Source organism: Callithrix jacchus, chromosome 5 (assembly GCF_049354715.1).
Source record: "Callithrix jacchus isolate 240 chromosome 5, calJac240_pri, whole genome shotgun sequence".
In the NCBI taxonomy this organism is placed as follows: domain Eukaryota; kingdom Metazoa; phylum Chordata; class Mammalia; order Primates; family Cebidae; genus Callithrix; species Callithrix jacchus.
This window is the reverse complement of record NC_133506.1, coordinates 95851113-95870948: the sequence shown is the minus strand read 5'-3', so window position 1 is coordinate 95870948 and position 19836 is coordinate 95851113. Positions and strand designations below refer to the sequence as shown.

At 37.9% G+C, this 19836-nt stretch overlaps 1 protein-coding gene and 1 non-coding gene across 20 annotated transcripts in view; one reads left to right on the top strand and one right to left on the bottom strand.

Moving 5' to 3' along the window:
• Positions 1-19836, top strand: part of BCAS3 (BCAS3 microtubule associated cell migration factor) — a 754554-nt gene that overhangs the window by 302660 nt on the left and 432058 nt on the right. The gene's annotated exons all lie outside the window — the stretch shown is intronic.
• On the bottom strand, positions 8202-8302 carry LOC118154408 (small nucleolar RNA U13). Its single transcript, XR_004744270.1, has one exon. It is a non-coding gene; the product is annotated as a small nucleolar RNA U13 (small nucleolar RNA).

The window sequence follows — 19836 nt, the reverse complement described above, 5'->3', positions numbered from 1 at the left end:
TTCTATTTTATTCATTGGATCACTCGTTGAGCTTGTCCTTACTTTCTGGCACAACTAACTTGTTTATTCATAAGTTTAGTTACCATTTGTTTTTGTCTCTTTTGTATAGAAGTTTTAAATTTGATGGGGATTTTATCTAGAGTTAATATTTCAGTGTGCTTCTGGGCACATTTTGTTTCTTAACTCTGTTTCAAACCCTGTCCCATCATAGATGAGGTAGTCACTGAGATGCTCTACCTCAACTATGACCTTTTAGAATTTGGATATTTTAAGTGCTTAACACCTATTTTTGATACCTCTTTGTATTAGAGTTATTTGCCATTTAATTTATCTATAAGTCCAATATGGAAATAGAAATTTTGCTTAAGCTTCTTGGTATCTCTCATGCTTAGAATGGAGCCTTGCAATATTGTGGTGCAAATGTTTGCTAATGCCAATGATATTCCTACTTAACAGGGAGGAAAATAAAATAGAAATTATTTACATGATTGTGTCTAGAACACAGTCTGTAATTTGGGAGATTGAGAATTTCTAAACCCCATATACCGGGACCTCAGTTAGTGACCACAAAATTAATTTTTATAAGGTTCTACAGAAAATTATTTTGAACTAATACATAAAATTTAATACCAGTCATGAAATCTATATATATCACATGATCTATTTGGCCATCTTTGAGTACTACAAAAGCATGTTTTTCTGGATTCTTCCAAGAACTCTGAGGGTACTTTAATCAGGCAACGAAAAAATTCAGTATGTGGATCTAATTATACTGAATTAAGTTATTTTGTGGTCTATGACTTGGGATATCCTTTGCATCTGACAGTAATTTTTCTCATAAAGCACATATGTAGTAAGAAAAATAGTCCTTGTTTTAAACAGTAAATGTAAATCTTACATGTATTTTGTTAACATACTTTCTCAAGCAGACTCAGGTCATTTTTGTACTTAGCATACTAATTTTGGTAATGGCAAACTTGCTTTTGAAACAACTGTAAATCAGAAAAGTGTTAATTTTGCCATACTAGAATAATACTGCAAAATAATATGATTAGTATCTTCAATTGTCAAGGGGAAAACAATCTAGCTATTCAATATTATTAACTGATAACTATTTGATGATTATTTTAGATAAATGCAAATAGTGTGAGGATGTTCCAAATATTGCCTAGTTAGGCTTATACTAATACTCAAATTTAATTGTCCTTTCTGTAACTTTTTTTGTGAATTTAACAACCCTATGCATAGCCCTATAGTCATGTAATTTTATTCAGTTTTTCCCCCAAAAACATCATTTTTATTGAGATAAAATACACATACTATAAAATTTATTTTTAGAAGTGCAATTCAGTGTTTTTTGTTATGTGCTTAGAATTTGCACATCATCACTAATATCTAATTTCAGAACAATTTTGTAATCTTTAAAATAACCCCTTTATCCATTAGCAGTCACTCCTCATTCCTATTTCCCAAGCTCCCTTATATACTTCGATGCTGATTAGTAATTATATAACTAAGGACAGGCTAAATACTTTCTTTAATCTTCAGGTTACTCTTTTGTAAAATGGGGCCAATATTGATTTCAGAGTTTTGAGGAAATATCAGAAATATTATATGTAAAATGCTCAGGAAAGCACTGGCACAGTAAATGCCAAATAAAGAGTTGATATTAGTGCCTCTACTTTTGGCCAATATAAGTTAAGAGCTGGATTAAGTCTCCTACCTGAAACAGCTAAACAACAAATAGTGGTTTCCTAGTTACTGTACAGTAGTTGTTGAAAGATGGCCATCCCTGAGAGATGGAGAACAAATGAGAGAGGATGCCTATGATTTCCCCGACTTACTGCCTTGAGTTTCCGGTCATGGTGCAGGAAGGGGGAACCCTAATGGAGCCTGGTAGTCTCCCTGAATTGATGAGATATTGCTAAGAGTCCCAGGAAGCCAAGATCATAGATTCTCAATACAGTGGACCAGAGATATGGGAGCTGCAGAGAGAGAATTCTGGAGATCTGCAGAGGAGACATAAGAACAAAGAACTACCATCAGACCATAAAGGCAAGAGTAAAACTATCTTTTATTCACAGATGACATGATTGTCTATGTTGAAAAACTAAAGGATTTTATTTTTAAAAAAAGAACTAATGAATGATTTTAACAAGGTTACAGGATATATGATCAATATACAAAAATCAGTTGGACTTCTGTATACTAACAGCAATGAATTGATCATTTTAGAATATCCAAAAATGCATACTACTGACATTCAGTAAGCAAGACTTGTACTCTGTAAGCTAGAAAATATTGCTGAGAGTAGATAAAGATGTAAATAAATGGAGAATTAAGCCATTTTCTTATGCTAGAATACTTACCATCATTAAAATGTCAGTTCTGTCCAAATTTATTCATAGACTCAGTGTAATCTGCATAAAAATCCCAGCAGAGTTATTTTTTTGGTAGACATCAACAAGATAATTCTAAAATTCACATGAAAATGCATAGGACTTGTGAGCAAAATAATTTGCAAATGAAAAAGTTGGAGGAATGTCACTACCTATATCAAGACTTATGAAAACTGTAATAATCGATAGGGATCCTGTGACCTTTTCCACACATATGGAGACAATTTATTTTTGACAAAGGTGCAAAGATGTGTAAGACAAGTTTTCTCAGATTACAGACTTAAATGTAGAACCTATAACTATAAAGTTATTATAAGAGAACCAAAAGAAATCTTTGTGACTTGGGTGAGGCACAGACTTTTAAAATGTGACATTAAGGTCGGACACAGTTGTAATTCCAGTACTTTGGGAGGCTGAGGTGGGAGGATCACTTGAGCTTGGGAGGTCAAGGTTGCAGTGAGTCATGATCACACCACTGCACTATAACATGGGAAACAGAGCAAGCCCCTGTCTCAAAATAAAATGTTTTTTTTGTGTGTGTGTGTGTTTTGCAAAATTTTCTATTGCAAAATCCATTAAAAAATTGATAAATTGTATTTCATCAAAATGAAACACATCTGCTCTTTGAAGAAAACCATTATGAGAATGAAAAGACACAAGTCACATGTCTTATGTCAACAATACTTTTAAAGAACTCCCCACAGTCAGTGAGTAGAGAAACTAAATTTCTCATATTTCATACATTGCTATACACAATATGGTACAGCGAGACTGGGCGTGGTGGCTCACCCCTGTAATTCCAGCACTCTGAGAGGTCGAGGCGGGTAGATAAGCTGAGGTCTGGAGTTTGAGAACAGCCTGACCAACACGGAGAAGCCCTGTCTCTACTACAAATAAAAAATTAGCCAGGCATGATGGCACATGCCTGTAATCCCAGCTACTGAGGAGACTGAGGCAGGAGAATCATTTGAACCCAGGAGGTGGAGATGGTGGTGAGCTGAGATTGCGCCATTGCACTGCAGCCTGGGCAATGAGAGTGAAACCCCATCTCAAAAATGAGTGAGGGAATAAATAAGTAAATAAATAAATAAAATGGTACAGCTTCTCTGGGAAATAATTTTGCATTTACTTAAAATATTAATATGTACTTACCATAGAATCCAGCAATGTCAATCCTGGGAAGATTATTCACATTATAAAATTCATGTTGTTCAGGATAATGTCTCAAATTACTCAATGGTTTTTATCCTGTGGTTATCATAACAAATTGCCATGAACTTGGGAGCCTAAAATATCTAAAATGTATTCTCTCACCGTTTTGGAGGCCAAAATCTAAAATCTAAATGTAAGCAAGGCTGAACTTCTTTTGGAAATTCTGAGGAAGAATTTGTTTTTTGCCTTTTCTAGCCTCTGGTGGCCTTTACCATTCTTGAATTTTTTTTTTTTTTTTTTTTTTTTTGGGGTGAGGGAAGGGAAGAAAGGAAATCAAGCAATGAGAGAGACATTGCGGACCTGGATCTAGAGGTTTACAAGTTGATTTCTTTTTTTTTGAGAGAAGGAAAGAAAGAAAGAAAAAAAAGTAATGGAGAGGAAGAAAGAGGAAGAAAAAGAGGGAGAGTAAATGGAAATATTGTTTTATTTTGAAAAAAATTGGGTATTAATAATGGCCAATCAATGTTTCATTTAAACTTATGGGTAGGTGTGATGTGGTATTGACAAGAATGTATATTTTATGTATTTGAAGTGGAGAGCTCTATAAATATTTATTAAGTTTACTTGTTCCGGATCTGAGTTCGAGTCCTTGATATCCTTATTAATTTTCTGTCTCACTCGTATCTGGGTGTTAGGATCGTTAGTTCTTGTTGTTGCATTGATCCTTTTACCACTGTATCTTTGTTGCTTTAAAATCTATTTTATCCGATATGAGAATTGCATCTCCTGCTTTTTATTTATTTATTATTTATTTTTGCTCTCCATTTGGTTGGTAAATCTTTCTCCATCCCTTTGTTTTGAGTCTTTGTGTATCCTTGCATGTGAAACAGGTCTGGATGTAACATGCCATTGGGTTTTGGCTGTGTCTTTTGATTGGGGGATTTAGTCAATTTATATTTAGGGTTACTGCCATTTGATGTTGACCGGCTGTTTTATCCATTCGTTGGTATAAATTCTTCTTTAGGTTGGTGCTCTTTACTTTTTGGTGTATTTTTAGAAAGGCTAATACTGGTTGTTTCTTTCTGTGTGTAATGCTTCTTTCAGAAGCTCTTGTAAAGCAGGCCTGGTGGTAATAAAATCTCCGAGTTCTTGCTTGTTCATAAAAGATTTTATTTTTCCTTCAGTTGTGAAGTTTAGTTTGGCTGGATATGAAATTCTGGGCTGAAGGTTCTGTTCTTTGAGGATGTTGAATATTGGCCCCCACTCTCTTCTGGCTTGTAGAGTTTCTGCTGAGAGATCTGCTGTAAGTCTGATAGGCTTGCCTTTATGGGTTACATGACCTTTCTCTCTGGCTGCCCTTAGTATTTTCTCCTTTGTTTCAACCCTGGTGAATCTAACGATTATGTGCCTTCGGGTTGCTCTTCTTGAGGAATATCTTTGTGGTGTTCTCTGTATTACCTGGGGTTGAATGTTGACCTGCTTTGCTAGTTTAGGAAAATTTTCCTGAATAATATCCTGAAGGGTATTTTCCAGCTTGGATTCATTCTCTCCGTCGCATTCAGGTACACCTATCAAACGTAAATTTGGTCTTTTCACATAGTCCCACATTTCTTGGAGACTTTGCTCATTCCTTTTTATCCTTTTTTCTCTAATCTTTTCTTCACGTTTTATTTCATTAAGTTGGACTTTGACCTCTGATATCCCTTCTTCTGCTTGAACAATTCGAGTGTTTAAACCTGTGCATACTTCTCGGAGTTCTTGTATTGTATTCTTCAGTTCCATTAATTCACTCATACTCCTCTCTAAGTTGTCTATTCTCAATAGGATTTCATCAAGCCTTTTTTCAAAGTTCCTAGTTTCTTTACGTTGGGCTACAACATGTTCTTTTAACTCACCAAAGTTTGTTATTATCCATTCCTTGAAGAGTGATTCTGTTATCAGGATGCGCTCGTTCTCCATCAAGCCTTGTTCCATTGTTGATGTGGAACTGTGATCATCTTTAGACGGAGAGGCGTTCTGACTTTGAGTATTCTCAGCTTTTTTACGCTGGTTTCTTCCCGTCATTGTAAATTTATCCTCCTGTCGTCTTTGAAATGACCAACTTTCAGATTAGGTCTCTTGAGTGGGCGTCCAGGTTGTTAGTTCCCAGGGCCAGAGCAGCTGCGTTAAAACTGATAGTGCTTTTCTGCCCAGGATTCTCCTGTCTGGCTTCCTTCTTGTGTCCGTAGTAGGCGACTCTGCCTTCCCAGGACTCCAAACCTTGGTCAGAAGGGGAACCCGTCCCGTTTACTCTGCGCAGAGCGCTGCCGTGCCGAGGTGTCGTCACTGTCGCTGCGCCGGGCTCTGGTGTTGTGCTGGGGGCCCGTGCGGGTCCTCCAAATGTGTTTACTTTGCTCTGAGAGCTGCTGCGCGAGGTGCGGGCGGAACCGCTGTGCCGGCCACGAGAGTCATGCTGGCGACCCGTGTGTTTCCTCCACTGGGGGATCTTCTGCTCCGTGAGCAGCCAGACTTTGAAAGTGTGGCGTCCTCTAGTTCTCCGCGCCTTCCATGAGAGCTGCAATCTCGGGATGTTAGCGATCGGCCATCTTGGATCGTTCCCCATTCTTGAATTATAGCCACATCACTCAATCCCTCTCTCTCTCATTGTATTGCATCCTCCTCATTTCTGAGTCTGCTCATCTTCTGTATTTCTTGTAAAGATACATGGGCTTGTTTTAAGTACCAACCTGGATAACCCAGGATAAGCCCCTTCTCTTAGGATCTATGACTTAATCACCAATTTTGCCAAAGAGTAACTCTTTGGTCTTTTAAGGAATGTGGACATCTTTTGGGGGCTATAATTCACTTCTCTATATTACCCTCTTCTGTCCCCCAGAATTCATGTTCATGCCATATGCTAAGTATTACCTTTTTCCCTTACCAGTATCCTCAAAAGTCACAACCGATTATAGCATCAACTCTTAAGTCCAAAATTAAAAAATATATATTATCAGCTCAAAGGTTCAATTTCATCATCTCAACCATCTGACTCTGGTGTGGTTGAGACTCTGGAATTCATCCTGGGGCAAAATTCCTGTGCCTTTGTGGAGCTATGAAACTACAGTAAAAGTTACCTCCTGCCAAAATGCAGTAATAGGACATGCATAGGATAGACATTTCAAAAGGGAGAAATGGGAAAGAATAAAGGAGCCACTGGTTTCAAACATGTTTAAAATCTAGCAGGGCATATCCCATTTTGTGTTTCAAGGCTGGAGTTTCCTATCTGGCTTGAGGCGCTGCCCTCCTGGACTGCAGCTTCATTTTCTGGGCCTGTGGCTCTGCCCACTCCTACCTTGGTCCTACTTGGACCTTTAAACCCACATCCCTGCCCTTGGAGTCATTAATACATTTTATTGAAGGGTAGCACAGGATTCCACCTAAGTAGCTCTATCAGCCTGTTTCCTGCTTGTAGAATTTTGCAAGTCCAGTAGCCCCTGCCACCACTGCCCCCGCTGCCCCCTCCGCCGCCGCTGCCTCCTCCTCCTCCTCCTCCTCCTCCCTCCTCCCTTTCCTCCTCTTCCTCCTCCTCTTCCTTCTTTTTTCTTTCTTCTTTCTTCCTTCTTCTTCTTCCTCCTCCTCCTCTTGTTCTGTCTTCTTTCTTCTCTTTGTGCCTGTCAGTCCAAGATGGCAGATTCTGCAGATACTACATTCTCAAAAACCTTGTGTATCTCCTCTGTATGTCATGGAGATCCATGCCATCAGACAAGAGGACAATCCACAGATCTTTCTTGGATTTCCCTGTCTCTATTCCTGGCTTCTGTTGGTTGAGTGGATCCATGAAACACATGCCTGATGTCTTCAGCAGAATATCATCAAGCTATACTTTTGGCCTTCTCTTCAGAGCACATTTTCCTGATCATGAAACTCCTCATAGTAGCATCTTTTTCTCCTACACAGGATATTCAAATACCAGAAGATCCAAAGAAAGTATTACTTAATGGTAAAATTAGAAGCCCTCTGAACAGCAGTAAGGGAGATATTTGAGGTCAGGGAGAAATTCTGAAAAACTTAAAATCATATCATAAATTTTGTCATTTAGCCTGATGGAATGAGAGGAACTGGATTAAACCTCTGCATTAGTCAAGATTTTACCAGAGAAACAGAATCAGTAGGTCATTAAAGAGGTTTATTGGCATATATGATTGTGGGGGCTGGCTAGGCTAGTCTGAAAACAGTAGGGCTTGCCAGGAGGACTTTCCTAGTGGAAAATCCCAGGCAGGAGCTGTTGCTTCAATCCCTAGGATCACAGTAGTCACAGTAGCAGAATGAACCCCAAGATTACCCAGATGTAGAAAATTATAAAAATTATTTTCTTAAAAATAAAATTTCAAATTTGGAATCATTTTAGATTTACAGAAACCTTGTGAAGGTAGTACAGAGTTTCTATATATTCCTCATCAATTTTCTCCTATTTTTTACACTTTAAAAAATTGAGATTAAAATATACCTATAAAATTCAGCATCTTTACCATTTTAAAGTTTACAGTTCAGTGGTAATAAATACATTTATATTCCTTTTCTTCCCCTTCATTGCCCCCTGCCCCACATTTCCTGGCCTCTGATAAGTGCCATTCTACTCTCTCTCTTCATGAGACCCACTTTTTTTCCCCACAGCAGATGGGTAATGTGCTAACGTCTTAAGGACACTTTAGGGAGGCACATCTCACACAAGAGCATGAAAACCCAATCATGCTTATGCAGTGCAAAAGGAGCAAAGATCCACTTTTGTAGTTCCCTCCTGGGAGTGAGATCATGTAACGTTTCACTGTGCCTGACTTATTTCTCTTAACATAGTGGCCTTCAGTTTCAGCTGTGTTGCCACAAATGACAGGATTTCATTCTTTTTTAATTGTTGAATATGTCATTGTATATATATACCATATATTCTTTGTTCATTCATCTGTGGATGAACACTTAGGGTAATTCCATATTTTGGCTATTGTGAACAGTGCTGCAATAAACATGGAAGTACAGATATCCCTTAGATACATTGATTTTCGTTCTTTTGGCTATATACCTGGTGGTAGAAGTGCTGAATTGTTTGGTGATTCTATTTTTAGTTTTCTGAGGAACCTCCATACTGTTCTCCATAGTGGCTGTGCTAATTTACATTTCTACCAGCAGTGTACAAGAGTCACTTTTCTCCATATTCTCACCAGCATCTTTTATTGATTGTCCTTTTGATACAAGTCATTTTTACTGAGGTGAGATGATATCTCATTGTGGTTTTGGTTTGTGTTTCTCTGATGACTAGCGATGTTGAGCATTTTTTTTCATATACCTATAGGACATTTGTATGTCATCTTTTGAGACATATGTGTTCAGATCTTTTGTCCATTTTTAATTTTCTTATTTTTTCTCTTGTCTCTAGTGGGGTTGGATTTTGCCCATTTTAAAATCGGATTATTTGGGGAGTTTTGCCATTGAGTTATTTGAGCTCTTTATATATTGTAGTTACAAACTCTTTGTCAGATGGATAGTTTGCAAATATTTTCTCCCATTCTAAGTGTTGTTTCTTCACGTTGTTGATTGGTTCTTTTGCTGTGTAGAAGCTTGATAACTTGAGGTAATACCATTGGTCTATTTTGCTTTGGTTGTCTATGTTTTGAGATCTTACACAAAAAGGCTTTGCCCAGACCGATGTCCTGGACTATTTCCCTAAAGTTTTCTTTTAGTAGTTTCATAGTTTGAGGTCTTAGAATAAGTCTTTAATCCATTTTGATTTGATTTTTATTATCGTGAGAGATAGGGGTCTAGTTTCATTTTTCTGCATAGCTATCCAGTTATCCCAGTAGCACTTATTGAAAAGACTGTTCTTTCACCTTTGTATGCTCTTGGCATCTTTGTCGAAGATGAATTGGCTGTAAATGCATGGATTCATGTTTGGTTTCTCTAGTCTGTTCCATTGGTCTACGTATCTATTTTTTGGGTTATTGTAGATGTGTAGTAAATTTTGAAGGCAGAAAGTGTGAGGCCTTCAGTTCCTTTGGCTCAGGATTCCTTTGGCTATTTGGGGTCTTTTGTGGCTTCATATAAATTTTAAGATTTTTTTCCTATTTCTGTGAAGAATGTTGTTGAAATTTTGATAGGGATTGCATTGAATCTGTAAACTACTTTGGATAGTATTGTCATTTTAACAGTATTAATTCTTCTGATCCATAAGCATGAAATATCTTTCTATTTTTTGTGTCTTTAGTTTCTTTCATATTTCATAGTTTTCTTTTTATAGATCTTTCACTTCTTTAGTTAGATTAAGTCCTAGGTATTTTACATTTTTGTAGATATTACAAATCGGATTGCCTTCTTGATTTCTTTTTTCCGATTGTTCTCTGTTGGTGTATATAAATGCTACTGATTTTTGTATGTTCATTTTGCAACTTGCAACTTTACTGAATTTGCTGATCAGCTCTAACAATTTTTTGGTGAGCTCTTTTGCCTTTTCTAGGTATAAGATCATGTTGTTTGCAAATAAGGCTAATTTGAATTCTTCCTTTCCAATTTGGATGCCCTTTATTTTTTTCTCTTGCCTAATTGCTCTAGCCAGGACTGGAAGTATTATGTTGAATAACAGTAGGGAGAGTGGGCATCCTTGTTTTGTTCCAGTCTTTAGAGGCCTTCATTTTTTTCCCTGTTCAGTATGATGGTAGCTGTGGATTCTCATATATGGTCTTTATGAAATATGTTTCTTCTATACCCATTTTGATGATTTTTTTTTAAGTCATAAAGGATGTTGAATTTTATAAAATGCTTTTTCAGTGTCTGTTGAAATATGTGGTTTTTGTTCTTGATTCTGTTAATATTATATATCATGTTTATTGATTTGTCTATGTTGAACCATTCTTGCATCCCTGGAATGAATCCCATTTGATTATTGTAAATGAGCTTTTTAATGTGTTGTTGAATTCTGTTTGCCAGTATTTTGTTGAGGATTTTCACATCTATGTTTGTCAGGGATATTGTCCTGTAGTTTTCTTTTCTTGTTGTGTCTTTACCTGGTTTTAGTATCAGGGTAATGCTGACCTTGTAAATGAGTTTGGAAGTATGTCCTCCTCTTCAAGTTTTTTGAAGAGTTTGAATACAATTGATATTAATTCTTCTTTAAATGTTTGGTAGAATTCAGCAGTGAAGCTGTCAAGTCCTGGGATTTTTTTTTGTGTGTGTGTGTGTGTGTGGAGGCTTCTTATTACAGCTTTAATTTTACTTGTTATTGGTTTGTTGAGGTTTTCTATTTCTTCATGATTCAATCTTGGAGGTTGTCTGTTTACACAAACTTATCCATTTCTTCTAGGTTTTCCAATTTGTTGGTGTATAATTGTTCACAGTAGTCTCTAATGATTTTTTGTGTGTCTGAGATCTCAGTTGTTATCTGTCCTTTCTTTGTTTCTGATTTTATTTAAGCCTTCTCTTTTTTCTTAGTCTAGCTCACGACTTGTTGATTTTTGTTTACATTTTTGAAAGTCAATGTTTTGTTCCATTGATCTGTATTTTTTAGCTTCAATTTCATTAGTTTCTGCTCTGATTTTTATTACTTCTTTCCTTCTACTATTTTTGGCTTTGGTTTGTTCTTGCTTCTAGTTTGTTGAGGTATATCATTAGTTGTTTATTTGAAGCCTTTCATTTTTCTTTCATTTGCCTTTTAGTACTGCTTTTGCTGTATCCTATAGATTTTGGTATATTGCTTTTTTTGGGGGGGTGGATTGAGTCTTGCTCTCTTGCCTAGGCTGGAGTGCAGTGGTACAATCTCGACTCACTGCAACCTCCACTTCCCAGGTTCCAGTGATTCTCCTGCCTCAGCCTCCTGAGTAGCAGGAATTACAGGCACCTGCCACCACTCCCAGCTAATTTTTGTATATTTAGCAGAGACCATTTCACCATGTTGGTCAGGCTGGTCTTGAACTTCTGACCTCAAGTGATACTCCCTTCGGCCTCCCAAAGTGCTGGGATTACAGGCGTGAGCTACCACGCCGGGCCTCTATATTGCATTTCCATTTTTATTTGTTTCAAGACATTTTAAAATGTCTTTCTTAATTTCCTCATTGACCCATTGATCACTCAGGAGGATGTTATAACTTTATGCGTTTATGTATTTTCCCTAGTTCTTCTTACTAAGTTCTAATTTTAGTCCCTTGTTGTCATAAACAATATTTTATATAATTTTTACTTTAGCAATTTTGTTCAGATTTGTTTTATGATCTAAAATATGGTTTCTTCTGGAGAATGTTCCATGTGCTGGTAAAGAAAATATATGTTGCAACAGTTGGATAAAATGTTTTCTAAACATCAGTTAGGCTTATTGGATCTAATGTGTAGTTTAACTCTGCTGTTTCATTGTTGATTTTCTGTCTGAATGATCTGTCCATTACTGGAGTGGGGTCTCCTTCTTTTGTTGTTTTACAGTCTACTTTTTAGATCTATTAACATTTTCTTTATAGACTTGAGATATCCAATGTTGGCTACATAGATATTTATAATTCTTACATATGCTTGCTTCATTGACCCCTTTATCATTGTAAAGTGTTCTTCTCTGTCTTTTATAATCTTAAACTGGTTGTCTACTTTCTCATATAAGTATAGCTACTCCTGCTGTTTTGGTTTCCACAGATATGGAATATCTTTTCTGACCCTTTCACTTTCAATCTATGTGTGTCTCTATAGGTGAAGTAGATTTCTTGAAGGCAGCATATAACGTGGTCTTGTTTCGTTATTCGTTCAGCCTCTCTGTGCCTTTTAGTTGGATAATTGAGACCATTTACATTTAGTGTTATTATTAAGTAAGGCATTACTACTGCCATTCTTTTGCTTGTTTTCTGGTTTATTTCTTAGTGCCTTCCTTTGTGGGTAAGTGATTTTCTCTGGTAATATGCTGTTAATTTGTTGCTATTTCTTTTTAATGAGTCAGTTAAAAGATTTCGATACAAGTTTTTGTGTTGTGGTTACCAGGAGGCTTACAGAGACATCTTATAATAGATATAACAAGTTGTTTTAAAGAGACTGCAACTTAGATTACAAATACAAGAGTAGAAACGAAGGCAAAAGAAGATGTAAAAAAATGCTATACTTTTATTGCATCACCTAGGTTTTCTTTACTTTTTTTGAGATGAAGTTACCCAGTGGCATGATCTTGGCTCATTGCAACCTCTGTCTCCTGGGTTCAAGTGATTCTCCTACTTCAGCCTCCTGAGTAGCTGGGATTATAGACATGTGCCACCATGCCCAGCTAATTTTTTTGTATTTTTAGTAGAGACAGAGTTTCACCACATTGATCAGGCTGCTCTCAATCTCCTGATCTCAAATGATCTGCCCTCTTAGGCCTCCCAAAGTGCTGGAATTACAGGTGTGAGCTACCGTGCCTGGCACCTGCAGCATCTTGACTTTTAGTTGTCTCAGTTTACATCGTTTGTATTACCTATGTCTTAACAGGTTGCTAATAGTAATAATTATTTTTTATATATTTATCTTCCAGGTTTCTTTTTTGTTTGTTTGTTTGTTTGTTTGTTTGATCTTTCTTTTTTTTTATAGCATTTTAGGTTTTGGGGTACACGTGCAGAACATGCAAGACATTTGCATAGGTACACACATGGCAGTGTGTTTTGCTGCCTTCCTCCCCTACACCCACATTTGGCATTTCTCCCCAGCTCCCCCTCCCCGCTGTCCCTCCCCTCTTCCCCCAAATAGACCCCAGTGTTTAGTACTCCCTTCCCTGTGTCCATGTGTTCTCATTTTTCATCACCCACCTATGAGTGAGAATATGCGGTATTTTATTTTCTGTTCTTGTGTCAGTTTGCTGAGAATGATGTTCTCCAGATTCATCCATGTCCCTACAAAGGACACAAACTCATCATTTTTGATTGCTGCATAATATTCCATGGTGTATATGTGCCACATTTTCCCAATCCAGTCTATCATCGATGGGCATTTGGGTTGGTTCCAGGTCTTTGCTATTTTAAACAGTGCTGCAATGAACATTCGTGTGCATGTGTCCTTATAGTAGAATGATTTATAGTCCTTTGGATATAAATCCCAGTAATGGGATTGCTGGGTCAAATGGAATTTCTATTTCTAAGGCCTTGAGGAATCGCCACACAGTCTTCCACAATGGTTGAACTAATTTACACTCCCACCAACTGTGTAAAAGTGTTCCTATTTCTCCACATCCTCTCCAGCATCTGCTGTCTCCAGATTTTTTAATGATCGCCATTCTAACTGGCGTGAGATGGTATCTCAATGTGTTTTTGATTTGCATCTCTCTAATGACCAGTGATGATGAGCATTTTTTCATATGTTTGTTGGCCTCATGTATGTCTTCTTTTGTAAAGTGTCTGTTCATATCCTTTGCCCATTTTTGAATGGGCTTGTTTGTTTTTTTCCTGTAAATCTGTTTGAGTTCTTTGTAAATGGGAGTGTACCTCAGTAGGGGCGGATTGCCTCAGTAATGGCAGATGCCTCTCCCCCACCGAGCTGCACCATCCTGGGTTCAGCTGTGCCTGCAGTGAAACTCTCCACCTGGAGCATTTCGAATTGCCGTTTTGTTTGTCCCTGTGGGGGTGAAACCTACCAAGCCTGCTCGCCTGGCTCCCTGCCTCAGAGTGCCTTTCTTTCTTTCTTTTTTTTTTTTTTTAACTTGAACTAATGGCTCTCTCCCAGGTGTTTCAGTCAGCCACTGTTAGGGCACCGGGATCTGTGTGATTTCTTGTGCAGCGACCCACTGTGCTGGGTCAAACGCCACTTCCCAGGAATCTCCTGGTCTGGCTCACTGTCCAAGTCCCGTTTAATCAGATGGATATGCTAATCTGCCCTCCCAAATCTCAGATTGCGAGTTTACCAGGGCACCCGGACCAGTGTGTTTTGTGCAGAGTGTTGCAGAGTGCCGCTGCGCTGAGGCACCGGCCGAAGCGGCCGCAACAGCCAAAATGGCTGTGCTTGCTTCCCATGTCTCTCCTACACCTGGGAATTTTCCCGTTCTGTGGGCAACAAAGATCCGTCTGGAAATGCAGCTTTGACTCACCCTCTGCACATTCACTGAGAGCTGCGATCCTGAGTTGTTCTTACTATGCCATCTTGAATCCCCCCTATATCTTCCAGGTTTCATACTAGAGTTATGAGTGGATTGCACACTACCATTTCAGTTATATTTTGTGTTTCACCATGTGCTCTTTACCAGTGGGTTTTATAACCTTGAAAAGCTTTCTTTTTGGACATTAGAGTTTTTTTTGGTTCGGTTGGAATTGTTCTCCTTAGCATTTCTTGTTATGTGTGTCTGGTGATGTTGAATTATCTATTTTTGTTTGTCTCAGAAATACTTTATTTCCTTTTCATTTTGAAGTGTAATGTTTTCTCCTTGAGCACTTTGAAAGTGTTGTTACAGGCTAGGCGTGGTGGCTCAAGCCCGTAATCCCAGCACTTTGGGAGGCCGAGGTGGGCGGATCATGAAGTCAAGAGATCGAGACCATCCTGGCCAATGTGGTGAAACCCTGTCTCTACTAAAAATACAAAAATTAGCTGGGTGTGGTGGCATATGCCTGCAGTCCCAACTACTCAGGAGGCTGAGGCAGGAGAATTGCTTGAAGCCGGGAGGCGGAGGTTGCAGTGAGCCGAGATTGTGCCACTGCACTCCAGCCTGGCATCTGGTGACAGCGTGAGACTCTGTTTCAAAAAAAAAAAAAAAAAAAAAAAAAGAAAATGTTACATTCTCTCCTGGCTTGTATGATTTACATTGGGAAGCCTGTTGCCAGAAAAGTTGGAGATACAGTATTTGCTTCTTTTCTCGTGATGCTTTTAGGATCCTCTCTTTGTCCTTGACCTTTGAGAGTTTTATTATTATATGTGTTAGAGTATTATTTTTATTCGGATAGAATCTGTTTGTTGCTCTTAGTTCTTCCCATAACTGTGTATTTGTATCTTTCTTAAGTTTTGAAAAATTTTCCATTATTATTTCTTTGGCTGCATTTTCTACCCTTACCTTCCTCATGAACACCAGTAATTCTTAGATTTGGTCTTTCTAGGTAATTACTTACATCTTGTTGGTGGTATTCATTCCTTTTTGTTCTTTTTCCCCACTGACTGTATTTTGAAATACACAGTATTTTAGGTCATTGATTCTTTGCTTTGCTTGGTCCTTTCCACTGTTGAGAGTCTCTAATGAATTCTTCAGTTCAGCAGATATGTTTCTCAGTTCTAATATTTTCATATTTTTCCCCAATCTCTTTGTTAAATTTCTCTGATAAATTTCTGAGTTGCTTTTCTGTGGTTTATTTTATTTTTTGGAGATCACTGAGTTTCCTTAAAATGGCTATTTTGAATTCTTGGTCAGAGAGCTCATAGATCACTGTTTCATTAGGGTCTGTCACTGTATTTTTGCTTTGTCTGTTGGGAAGGTCATAATTCCCTAATTGCTGATTTTTTTTTTCATTTGTTTAGCTATATCTTTGCATTGAAGGATTATTTATTTAAGTTTTATCTATCTACCTTGTTTTGGTTTTATTGGGTATATTTTTCTTAGTGCATTTTTGTTGCCCAGGCTGGAGTACAGTGGTGCAGTCATTGCTTACTGTAATCTTAAACTGATGGGCTGGAGCAATCCTCTGACCTTAGCCTCCTGAGTAGTTTGGACCGCAGGCACGTGACACCATACCCAGCTAACATTATAAAGAATTTTTTTTGGTGGGGGGTGTAGAGACAGACTCTCACTGTGTTGTCCAGGCCTGTCACAAACTCCTGGCCCCACGTGATCTTCTCATGTGCCTTGGCCTTTCAAGGCTCTGGAATTACAAGCATGAAGCATTGTGTCTGGCCTCTTAGTGAATCTTTACAGCTAAGTTGTTGCCTCCCTTTTGGATACAGGTGGTACCTAAAGCCCAGGTTCACCTCGGCTCTGCTAAATGGAGTGCTGCATATCCTGATTTGGGAACACCCTAAAGTGGTTATCCCCACAGTGTGTCAAGGGTTTGTGCCCAGGGACCTTTGTAATATATCTCTTACTGCATGGTGCTGCTGAGCAGCAACTTTAATTTGGTGTATCCTTTGGCCAAGTAACAGAACAGAGTTTCCTGGGCTTGGGATCGTAGTCTAGCCTCTCCACTTTGTCGCCTGTCCTCAGGATTGTTTCTCCCATCAGGGAACCACGATATTTACTGCAGGTTAAGGCAAGGACAGGTTTCCTGCCAGAGCACCCAAGATGGTAAGAAACCTGGTTTACCACCTCAGTCTCACTTTTTCTGGTATAATCACCATGAGGTAGGAGTAGATTTTCTATGTTTTTGTTGCCAGGCAGAATTGGGGGAGGGACATCACAGATCTGGAAGTCTGAATCTCTGACCATTCACTCTGAATTTTTTTCCACTTCTCTGTGGCCTCAGAAATTGTCTCATCCTCATATTTGAGTTCTGGGTGTTACTGGTTAAAATCTCATTGCTATATATTTGTTTTTGGTTTTCTGCAAGGGTAGTGAAGCCAGTTAGCTTCTGTGCCACCACTTTGGAACTGGAAGTCTCTATTTTCTAGTATAAATTATTTTAAAGCATCTATTATTACGATGCTCAATGACATGAAGAAAAATATGCTTCTTTTAAGTAAAAGGGTAGGAAATGTCAGCAGAGAAAGAGAAAGTGTGAGAAATTACCTAGTGAAAAGTCTACAACTTAAAAATAGAATATCCAGAATAAAAAATGGATGTGTTAACAGCAGAATTGATTAATAAATTTGAAGATAGATCACTAGAAATTTTCAAACTGAATGAGTGAAAAAATAAATAGAGCCTAGCAACATATGGGACAATATCAGAGCTAACATACATGTAATTATTGCAGAAGGTGAGGAGAGACAGTAAGGGAGGAAAAAAATATTTAAAAATGGAAAACTTCCTACTTTTGTCAAAAGACATACATTTGCAACTTCAAAAAGATAAGCAAACAACACCCTAGATTAAATACAACAAAAGCCATATCTAAGGACATCATATCATTTTTCTGAAACCAAAGTAAGTAGGAAATCTTGAAAGGAGGCAGAAGAAAATAATGCATTATACACAGAGAAAGTATATTTTAACACACTATCGACTTCTCATTGGAAACTGTGGAAGTCAAAATACAGTGAAATAAGGTGTCTGAAGGATTCAAAGAATAAAATGTTGGCCACCTGAAGTTTTCCATCAAGCAACAATATCCCTCAAGGATGAAGGAGCAGTAAAGCCAGGACATCCACTCTAGAAATTATGCTAGTGCACATAATACCAGGAGCAAATTTGCATCTTTAGGAAATAATAAAGAATACGATAATTTCTTGTTGAATAGAAAGGATGATTTTTCCCTTTTAAAAAGTTGTGTCTAACATATGGAAATGATAAGTCTGTGTGTATTTTATGTACATGTAATGCATTTGACAACTATAGCACAATGATGGAAGATGCTTGGGTGGAGGCAGGTATATGGAGCTGTACTATTGCAAGGTTCAACATTGCTGTACATAAAAAATCAATACTTCAATGAAAATGGCATACTAAAAAAGTTCAGTTAATGCAAAAGAAAATAGGAAAGGAAAGGCAGAGGCACAAGAAAAAGAGGGATAAACAGAAAACAAATATTAAATGGTACCTCAAAATTCAACCATATAGAAATTACATTAAATATTAATGTACTCCAATATAAAGGAGGAAATTGCCTATAAGATAATGTTGAATATAGAGACATTAATATGATAGTAAATGTATGCTAAAAGATACATCATGAAAATAAGAATATTAGAAATTTGACTGTATTAGTGTCAACTAAAATTGAATTTAAGACAAAACCTATTGCCAGAGATATATTGTACTGTTCAAAAGTCAAATTATCAGGAAAATTTAAGTGTATGCACCTAAACTTGGTTTTAAATGCACGTAATTTAAATGCACCTTGACATTTTGGGCTGGATGATAAAAAAGAAAATAAATACAGCTGCTACAGGTGCACCCCAGACAAGCAGGGCCTGGAGTGGACCTCAGCAGTCGTACAGCGAAGGGGCTAGAATGGTAGAAGGAAAACCAAGTAACAGAAATACTCCATCATCAACAATCTGGGTGTCCACTCAGAGATCCAATCAAAGAGTCAGCAACTACACAGACGACAGGTGGATAAATCCACAAAGATGGGAAGAACCCAGCGCAAAAAGGAGGAAAACACCCGAAACCAGAACACCTCGCCACCTAGAAAGGACAAAACTCCTCACCAGCAAGGGAACAAAGCTGGATGGAGAATGACTGTGACGAAATGACGGAATTAGACTTCAGAAGGTGGATAATGAGAAACTTTTGTGAGCTAAAAGAACATGTTTTAAATCAACGCAAAGAAACTAAGAACCTTGAAAAAAGATTTGAGGAATGATAATAAGAATGGATACCTTAGGAATATGAATGAATTAAAGGAGCTGAAAAACACAACACGAGAACTTCGCGAAACATGCACAAGTTTCAATAGCCGAATTGACCAAGCAGAAGAAAGAATATCAGAAGTCAAGGAACAACTCAATGAAATAAAACGAGAAACCAAGATCAGAGAAAAAAGCGCAAAAAGGAATGAACAAAGTCTCCAAGAAATGTGGGACTATGTGAAGAAACCTAACCTACGTTTGATAGGCGTACCAGAATGTGATGAAGAGAATGAATCCAAGCTGGAAAATACTCTTCAGGACATTATCCAGGAAAATTTCCCCCACCTAGCAAGACAGCCCAACATGCTATTGCAGGAAATACAGAGAACACCACAGACATATTCCGCAAGAAGAGCAACCCCAAGGCACATAATCGTCAGATTCAACAAGGTTGAAATAAAGGAGAAAATACTAAGGGCAGCCAGAGAGAGAGGTCGGGTCACCCACAAAGGGAAGCCCATCAGACTCACAGAAGATCTCTCGGCAGAAACTCTACAAGCCAGAAGAGAGTGGGGGCCAATATTCAACATCCTTAAAGAAAAGAACTTTCAACCCAGAATTTTATATCCAGCCAAACTGAGCTTCAGAAGTGAAGGAAAAATAAAATCCTTTGCGAACAAGCAAGTACTCAGAGATTTTGTCACCACCAGCCCTGCTTTACAAGAGCTCCTGAAAGAGGCACTACACATAGAAATGAACAACCAGTACCAGCCATTACAAAATCACACTAAATGTTAAAGAGCATCAACATAATGAAGAATCTACAACAACTAACGGGCAAAACAGCCAGCTAGCATCAAAATGGCAGTGTCAAATTCACACATAACAATATTAACCCTAAATG